Source organism: Arvicanthis niloticus, chromosome 5 (assembly GCF_011762505.2).
Source record: "Arvicanthis niloticus isolate mArvNil1 chromosome 5, mArvNil1.pat.X, whole genome shotgun sequence".
Classification (NCBI taxonomy): Eukaryota; Metazoa; Chordata; class Mammalia; order Rodentia; family Muridae; genus Arvicanthis; species Arvicanthis niloticus.
In genome coordinates, this window is record NC_047662.1 from 104034231 (window position 1) to 104044212 (window position 9982).

At 39.3% G+C, this 9982-nt stretch overlaps 1 non-coding gene across 1 annotated transcript; it reads right to left on the minus strand.

The window, feature by feature from the left end:
- Positions 1 to 5884: 5884 nt before the first annotated feature.
- On the minus strand, positions 5885 to 6016 carry LOC117709714 (small nucleolar RNA SNORA17). Its single transcript, XR_004606956.1, has one exon. It is a non-coding gene; the product is annotated as a small nucleolar RNA SNORA17 (small nucleolar RNA).
- Positions 6017 to 9982: the final 3966 nt, after the last annotated feature.

The following is a 9982-nucleotide window of genomic DNA, read 5'->3' on the forward strand; positions in this document are numbered from 1 at the left end:
CCATGCACACAAGGTGAACTTCATAACCTCTCTTGAAAGTTTGGGTTTCCCCTCACATTAGCTGCCAACCCCGGGGACAGACGGGTGTAGTAAATTTCCCCAAATCAGCTCCACAATCTTTGTTTGCCCTCCTCTCCAATCTGTGTCCTTAGTTCTCCTCTGAATTATGCTTTGTGCAGGCGATACATATCCTTCACTGAACTCCAGAACTGACACATGCAGCTTCCCAAGGATCCTGGCTTTGAGCTTACTCCTGGAAAATTAGCCTGCTCTAATGAAAAGTATAGTTTTGAACCAATTGAGTAAGATTTGGTTCTCTCGATGCTTCTGGCCTTTTAACCACCATTCATGTTAGACACTAAAGAGATACAAACTCAGGATTTCTAATGGTGAGAAATTTGACCTTAAATTACAAATCTGCTTTATGTATGGATTTCAATTCTTTGGCTCAGGTTAAGGAAAAACAACTGAGAGAAAGTCAGTTAGCAATACGCATCCTGTACCCTGTCTATTCCTACCACTGACTTTGCTTCATTTTTGCATATCCACTGATGGCTGTAAGAGTCCATTTCATTCACATACTTTGGTAAGTTTTCTCTGATAAAAAGACCTCCAGTTGATATCCTCTTTTACATCCAATTGACACAATGAGATCCTGTGTCAATTTTAAACTATGTTGGATATAGTAGACAGATATTTTTGTTTTAAATTAAGCCATTTCTAATTCCAATCTTAAAACTTCTGCCTATCCTTTACATAGTGGTATTACTATATATTTATTTTACATCACTGTGGCCATAGTATCTGGAAAAAGCAATTTAATATGATAATGGAAGACTTCTTTTGCTACACAGTTTGAAAGAATTTTAGGGTATCGTGTTGGGGAACTCCTAACAGAGCAGCTTCAGTTCTTGACAACTGTAAATGTTTACATCATGGAAGACCATGAAGAAGATGTAACAGCGGTAACCAAGGGCCAGTATAAACTATTCTTCAGAGGTTTACCCTGTGAGACCAATTTCTACCATCTATGTTCTGCCTTCTACCAGTTTGACAGACTTCCCAAATAGTGCCTCTATTTGAGGAACACTTTTTTAAAAGATAAGACTGTTGGAAACATTTCAGCTTCGCACCACAACATTAAACCCCTGACCCTAAAGGCTAATGGACATCTCATAATACAAAATACAGTTAATCTATCTTCAAGAACCCCTTACTTTTAACACCCCCAACTTTGTTCAAGTATCCCAAGTTCAAGATCTCTTCTGGAAAAAAAAAGTAATCTTTTTACTGTGAGCCCCGATAATAAAAAAAGAAACCACATTATTCTGATATCTCCCATTTTAAGAGGGAGAAGTGATGGCATATAAAGGATGTTCTGAGAACAAGGAAATACTGAATCCAGAAGGGAAAAAAGAAGTTCTACATATTCATGATAGGATACAGGGAATGTGCTTGGTCACGTAGTGTGAGCTCCCATCAGTCTGTGTAGTCTTTCTTTTATGGCTATAGTACTTTTAGAATTTGAGGTATTCCTATTTGCTTGTTTCCATTCAATGCTTATGACTTTCTATTAACAAACATTCAGTCTTCTCAGCATTTCTCACATCCTCAGGTCTCCATTTCAACCTCAGAAACATCCTTATTGGTTAATCCATACTCCTTTTAAGGGATTCTTGCAGAGACTCCAACTGTTATACAATACTTGGCCTCACAGGCTTTACTCTGAAGTCTTGGCAGTAACATCCATGACCCCATAAATCTTCCATCTTGCCTGTCTGCAGAATCAGTACCACCTAGATAACACTAAGTTTTGCTGTCAGCTTGAGCAATTAGCTATGCTATGCTGCTTTTGACTATAGCTGCATGGGCTTCTGAGATTTTGAGTAGAAGAACTCAAAAATGCACTTATTTCCCGGGATTCTCTCTGCACAGGGAGCAATGTGGGCATTCTCCTTTTAAATGTGTTATACCTGAGTATTCAGTTTTATTACCAGTATTCGATGCATGAGGTCTGAATAATTTCAAAAATATCCTCAAGATAGTTCTTTAATTGCTCCAGTGAAAAGTGTTTGACTTCTTAATCATTTTTAAAGTTCCCGTTTGATTGTTTATCTTTTTAAATCTTCTTCTGTGATGCAACACTGTTTCTCACATCTTTCTTTCCTGGTTTTTTTTTTTTTTTTGAGTAAAATTCCGACCATAAGCAGATATAAAGGAGTCAGTAGTAATTACGCTCCTAACTGAGAACTATGCTGTCTTGAAATTTATTCCACCAAATTAGTCAATTACTTCTGAGTTTATCTCCATTTTTTTTTTCTAGCACATGGGCAAAATGCAGCCAAAATGTTCATTAGAATATAAAGTAAATGGCCTTTATTCCAGTTTCCAGTATAATCCACGCTCTCATCTGAAACATATATTTTTCTTTATATTTATTTTTCTCAGTGTAAATGTCTTGTCTGTGCACATGAGTGTACATGATGTATGTGTCTAGAGTCGACAGAGTAGAGAAGGTGGTATCAGATCTCTGGAAACTAAAGGTAAAGCTGGTCATGAGCTGCCATGTAAATGATGGTTCGAAGCCTGGTCCTTTGCAAGTGCAAGAAGTGCTCTCAGCCACTGAAACATTTCTCTAGCCCTACCCTTCATCCAGAACTTCTTGTATCTGACCCTCATACTGTGTATTTTTCTTATTGTGCTGAGCTGAGCTCCCACCAGCCTTTCCCATTAAGCAGTTTATAACATTGTAGAATTTCTCCAATCCACATTTTTAAAGTCTTCTACGTTCCTTCACCAAAACATCCTGAAGTCCTATGAATATCAGGGTAGTGTTTAATCACTATTATTAGCCTAGTTCTTTGATATCAGATTCCATGATTAATTCTCAGTCCCTATAATACTGAGAGAAACAACTTAAGAGAAGAATTTGTATTGGCTCATAGTATCAGTGGGCTGGCATAGAGGAACAGCTTAGCTAATGCGCTTGGATTGTGTAGTGGCGGTTGTTCCCATCATGACAAACCAAAACATAGACAGAATGACAGGAATGAGGGGCCTCATTTATCATTCAATGGCTCTCCTTTTCTGACCTGTTTCTTTCAGATGCTTTCTATCACTAAAAAGTTTACACATTCCTAAAGTAGTGTCTTCAGTTGGGAAACAAGCATTCAAAACAGGACTCTGATAATGAGTAAATGTTGTTTTAAAACTATATTAGTGTAGAGAGTTGGGCTGTCTGGTCAACTTAGAAATTAATAAAATTCAAATAAAGCAGCAATTAGCTCAAGAGACTTCAGAACAGTAGAGTATATATACTATTGGATAAAGTTATTTTATGTTTTATCATGCAAAATATTGATTGTTACATTTAATTGGAATGTGAAGATTATGAAGAAATATGATGTATAAACAAAATAATACATGATAGTCTAGATCAAAGAGCTCTGTAAGATGTGAATATTACCAACAATGAAACTCAGAACTGTATTGTGTCTACCTAATAATGTTACTCTCTCATCAGCACATAAATTATGTATCTATCCTGATAGCAAGTCTAGGGCTTTGGTAGACCTGCTTATTCTAATCCAAAGGAGTGTCAGAGAGGAGACAGTATGTCTGTCATATGCCTTCCTCATAGCCATTATCATGGCTATGGGTTGACCATTTGGTTTCTTGCTCCACAGTTGACTCTATGCAGGAGTTTGCAATGAGGTCTGGACTTGAACTGCCTTACAGATAGCAGCTCTTCTATTTGTATGTGTTTTTACTCAAATATGGGTCATATATAAGAGTTTGGTAAACTGGGAAATCCTGTGCTAAAATTTTCTGGCTTTTTAAGCATCCCTCAGCACATGAAACAAGGCAGCATATTACTACCAGGGTCACTTAGAGCCTAGTGGCATACTTAAAGGTGTCTGATATGCAGATGTTTTTCCATTTGAAGTAGGATGTGGAATGTTATTCAGGTGTGGAAGGGGTGAAATTGCAGTCATTCAGTAAGGCAAGAATTGAGCACTTGGGAGAGCTCTGCAGAAGGAACGATGACAAAAGGCCTTATGACTGACTCACGGCTGATATGGCAGACTTTATATGAAAATATGAGAAGACAGAGATTGAGAGAGTTGTACCACAGTGAATGTCTTTACGTGTTGCTGTAAGGGAATTTAAGCCTTATTGCCTATACTGGCTCTGTCATACTGGACAGATTTGCCATGCCATGCATGGTAACACTGATTGTTTACTGCTCAAATCCTTTTACTCACTACAGATAAAGCAAATGATCTTCTCATACAGGGACTCATGTCTCTTCTACATGAAATTAGGATAACCTGTTTTTTTTTTTTTTAATTTTTATATTTGTTTACATTTTAGCTCTTGCGCACCCAGTTCCCACTCCCACAGTTCCTCATCCCATTCCTCTTCCACCTTGCCTCCGAGAGGGTGCTTCCCCTCCCGAAACCCCCCCCTTCCCTAGGGCCTCAAGGCTCTTTAGAATTCCGTGTACCTTCTCCCACTGAGGTCAGACCAGGCAGTCTTCTGATACACATTCTGAGCCTCTGACCAGCCCCTGTATGCTTCCTGGTTGAGCCTGGTTGGTGGCTCATTCTCTGGGAGCTTCCTTGAGTCCTGGCTAGCTGAGACTGCTGTTCTTCCTATGGGGTCACCCTCCTCTTCAGATTCTTTGATCCTTCCTCTAATTCAACCATAGGGGTCCCCAACTTCAGTCCAATAGTTGGGGTTAAGTCTCTGCGTCTGTCTCATCTAGCTTCTGGTCAGGCCTCTGAGAGTAGAGCCATGCTAGGCTCCTGTCTGTAAGCACATCATAGCATTGGCAATAGTGTCAGGTCTTAGTGAACCCCTGTCCCCGCTGCCTAAGGATCATGACCCCAGGGCTGGGTCTCTTGCCTGCCACAAGTGGTGAGAGGCAAGATGGAAAGAGAGCATCTCTTACTCATCCATGCCACTGCACAGGAGACTAGTGGTAGGACCAGCCCTCCCATGCTCACATCCCTGGGTCCTACTCACCCACAACTCCTGCAATGTGCAGGGCCATTCTCCTGAGTACTGAAGCTGGCTAGAGGCAAGGTTAGCTTTACTGCTTTCATGCCTCCAGGGCTAGATCTTTCACAATGCTCACTTGGGGGGTGAGGCCAGTTCTGCACAGCCCTCAGATACTAATATGTTCCCGGGCAATAGCCCAGACCAGAAAAGTCCTACTGGCTTTTAATGGTAACAGACCCCTGCTGCTGCAGGGCAATAGACCCAAATGCGGCTCCCATAGGCTGCACAGGGCAGGCCCCCACCACGGTGACAGGTGGCATCACTGGCTACTCACATCAGGCTGTTCCTCACCACCCCCGAGTCTCCAGTTATGCCTCTCTTCATTGTACCCACATCCTTTTGTTTCTCCTTTTCCATTTCTCCACCACTTATTTGCTTCTTTTAGTCATACCCGGGGTCTGTGAGTGTCTGGGGTCATCTCTGGAGTAGTCTCATGAGTGCTATGTCCTGCTGGAGCATTCTGGTATGACACAGGGGTCATCTGGGACATGGTTGTTCCCTCTGTGTGGCACTGGATTGGTGATCATCTCAGGGCTAGCTCCCTGTCCAGGCCCCATAGCACAGGTCTAGTGGTCGTCTGAGGCTCAGTTCTTGCCCTGCCCACTGGAGTGGCCCCTTGTGAAAATTGTCTGTCTTAAGCTCACTCCTGCCTGGTGCTGGTGGTACCAGGTGAGGTTCCTCTAGTCTCTGGCTTGCTCCCCATCCTGGAAACTCATCTGAGCCTGCCTAGTATAGTACTGGTGGTTATCTTAGGATAGCTGCATGTCTGGGCTCTCTGGTGCTGGCCTGGTGGTTGTCTTGGGCTCGCTTTTTTTCAGAGAATGTTAGATTACTAATCATTCAGATGTCCATTGGCCAGAGCACTGAGCATAGACACAGACTCGCTTCTCTGTGTCACCTACTGATACACATATGACACAGCAGCCACATCTGCAATGCTTCCGGGGTGATTTATTTTGTTTGTTTTTAAAAAAATACAGAATATAAAGTTCAATGAGTAGAGAGAATCTAAAAGAAACTGATCTGGTAGAAAAAAATATGATCAAATTATATTTTATGAAAAAACATTTCAGTTAAAAAAGGGAGTTACCATATATCACTATATACACGGTGAACATATTTTAACCATTGTGGAAGTCCATGCTGTAAACAGGAATCTTGTAACAGGTTATTATTATCATGGCTAGTAAAATTTTTATTACTTTTTTGGTAATTTAAACATAATATTCATTGTTATAACTTCTGTAGCCAACAAAAGCATAGCCATTGTTTTCTTTCTTTTTTGTTTTACTGAGAATAAATTTTATTCATTAAATCATTTATTAATTTATTTTAAACCTCAGGTTTTATTACCCTCCTGGTCCACCCTCAGACCGTTCCACATCCCATACCACTTCCCTGCCTCCTGTCTCCACAAGGATGTCCCTATCCCCAACCCCCATCCCACCAGATCTCTAAACTCATGGGGCCTCCAGTCTCTTGAGGGTTAGGTGCATCTTCATTGACTAAACCCAGACCCAGCAGTCCTCTGCTGTATATGTGTTGAAGGTCTTATATCAGCTGGTGTCTGCTGCCTGGTTGGTTCCACTGTCTGAGAGATCTCAGGGGTCCAGGTTAATTGAGACTGCTAGTCCTCCTACAGGGTCAGCCCAGGGGTCAGCAGCTTCTGTCCATTGGTTTGGGTTCAAATATCTGCATCTGACTCTTTCAGCTGCTGGTTGGCTCTTTCTGAGGGCAGTCATGATAGGCCCCTTTTTGTTAGCATTCCATAGCCTCAGTAATAGTGTCAAGTTTTGGGGCCTCCCCTTGAGCTGGATCCAACTTTGGGCCTGTTGCTGGACCTTCTTTCCCTCAGGTTACTGTCCATTTCCATCACAGCAGTTCTTTCAGACAAGAACAAATTATGGGCCAGAGTTTTGACTGTGGGATGGCAAGAACCACTTTCTAGATTCAGATTCCATAGACTGTGATGACCTTCTCCTCAGAACAGATGACCTTCTACTTCAGAACACTGAAGCTTTGGAGCTATATTTTGGATTCTGGTCTTTTAGTATCAATTATATGTTTATACTCTTATCTATCACAAACCATCCCATAATAAAAATATTTGTGACTGAGTTAAAACTAGGAAGATCATTAGCTTTATATCTGTTTTCATGACTCTGATGTGAAATGTCCATTCCTCTCTGTTACCTATCACTGCCTTTTTTGTTCTTCCAACATAGTATTCTTTACATGTACTTATGCATGTCTACATGGATACATTCACTGTCTTCTATATGTTTAATATTCTCTCAGTGATTTTACTTATAAGATGGTCTTTTTTTCATTGCTTATATTCACTATACATAGTATCATGTTACATAAGAACATTTTCATACAAGTACCTAATGGTATCAAGCATCTTGCCCCACACTCTACTAATTCTCCTTTTAATCTCCTCCTCTCCCATTGATCATTTTCTACTAGATAATTTTTACTTATCCACTTCTGTCATATATGCCTACATGATCTTATGAAGGAGAGGAATCATGCAATATTTGTCTTTGAGGCTGACTAAATTCATGTAGTGATATTCTTCCCTGCCCTCCATGCTGCATCCCTCCTGTGCTAAAAATGTGCTGTACATTTATTCCAGATTTCCTGGTAAAACTTGTTGCTTTCAAACATTTAAATTTATTCTCACATTGAAATAAATTTGTTGGTTTTTATGGCTAAAAGTAGTTTGTCATGTTGACATACCACTTCGTTCTTTACCCATCTCTGTTGAGTAACACCTAGCTTGGGTCCATACTCAGCTATTGTGAACAGTGTTGCAGTAAATGTGAGTGTCTCTATGGTGTGTTGATTTATGCTTCAAGGGCATATCCAGGAGTGCCAGACCTGTGGTAGCTCTTATTTGTTTATTTGACTTCCATAATTCCTGGATGGGATTACATTCTAGCCAATGGTAGTGTATCTACATAGTCCGCACAATGATAAATGTTTGTTGCACTATTTTAGTTTTGATAATAGACATTCTGACTGGGTAAGATGAAATTTCAATATAGCTTTACACGAGTACCTTTCTGCTCCAAGGGTTTATTTTACTTTATTAGAAAAAATGAGATTACATAATAGAAATCATCTTATTTTTAAGCATTATATATGATACCATATTTTCCTATGGTATATTATATAATGTAAACTGTAACATGACTATAATATGTTCTTGCTGATATACTGAGGCTAAACTAGGTTTTATACAGCTGCTGGTTTAAACACTAAAATATTGTTAGGGTTAGAGATTACTCACTGGAGGTACAGATATTGCCAGGGTTAATTAATTAATCAATTAATTATTGATTAGAGATTCTGTATGAAAAGAAGGAAACATGTTTCTGTTCTCTTTTTCTTGTTCAGTGTTTTCTACCCGGCTAAAGGGAAATGTGGGTTCAGAGCCGTACTGTTTCATTTTATTATTATGACTCCTTGAACATTCTTTTAAACATCTTAAAATTTTTGTGAAAATTTTACAAATCATTTGTAGAAGGACTATGAACATCTGATACTTCAGCTTTGGAGTCACTATTTTAGAAAATATCAAACTCTTTATATGTGACTAGGAATGTGATTTAACAGGCATTTATGGATGATTTTGCTTCTTACTGTTTTTGTGTAAAAGAACAACTAATAATGAATTAGACAGCAGCCTTTATTGCTTATTTTTTTTTATAAAACTCAAATGTCACACCAAATCACTTTGCAACTTTATTTTGAACCATCTGCTAAGTTAGGGAGTTTCACCCCATTTTGTTTCACATATGTGTCCTACTTTGAACACATCACCATATTTTTTTTCTGGTTTTGTTTGCTAGTGACACTAAATTCAAAGAGCTAAATGTGTGAGTGCTCCACTTTTATGTGTAAATGTCTGAGGGAAACTATGGTACTTGCTAATATGGTCCTTGGTACTTGCTAACCAGTGTTCAGGAAGCTTGCTTAGCTATATCCTTTCTTCTCAACAACACAACCTTATTGTTTCTGTTTTGCTTAATGGCGATGAGGTGATGCCTCCAAAAGGAAATTTCTAAGATTTTTCTTTAACCTAGGGTTAAATAGATGTCTTTAACCTCTGCTGATAGGTCAGGTCCACAGAGATGTCATTAGACAATATACAAGATACAATATACAATATACAAAATAAAGATAAGCAGAGACTAGTGGAACAATGTATTTGTGGAACCCCTTAACATTTATGGAGAACAGTGGTATGATGGAAGAGTTTCCTCCTCACAGAAGACATGTTCACAAATATATTTGGAGAACAAATCAAAACAGAACAAATCATTAGCAGCCACCAAGGGCTAGAAGAAAGAAGAGAGAGAATTTTCCTCAGAGTCTCAAGAGGTAATGAAATTGACAGTCTCCCTCTTACCTTCAAGACTGTAAAAATGATTTTTTTTAAGCTTTGGTTTATGAATTTTTATGTTATGTCAGGTATTCTTAACAAGTATTCATGCCTTGAGGAATACTACGCTTGCTTTAATTTCTTCAGAAAATAAGAGGAAAGTCATTGTGTAAGAGCTGTCTACCTGGTCCCTGCTCATGTATTGCTTAGCACATTATCCCATTAGTCACTGGCTAAAGCACTGAGGAATTCCCAAAGCCACAAAATTATGTAAAACATTGAGACTTGTGGGCTTTTTAGAAAACACTGTTTTCTCATTTTACAAGATGATTGGTTTCTCCTGTGGGAACTTCAGGTGATAGGCTGCCCTGGGGTTAACAGGCGTGTTACTCCTGTTCCTCTTCTTTATGTAAAATAGATTATTTTTTCACACAATATACCCTGATTGCGTTTCCCCTTCTCTTTATACTTGACCTCTCTGGGACTCTAGATTGTACCTTGTTATCATTTATTTAATAGTTAATATAC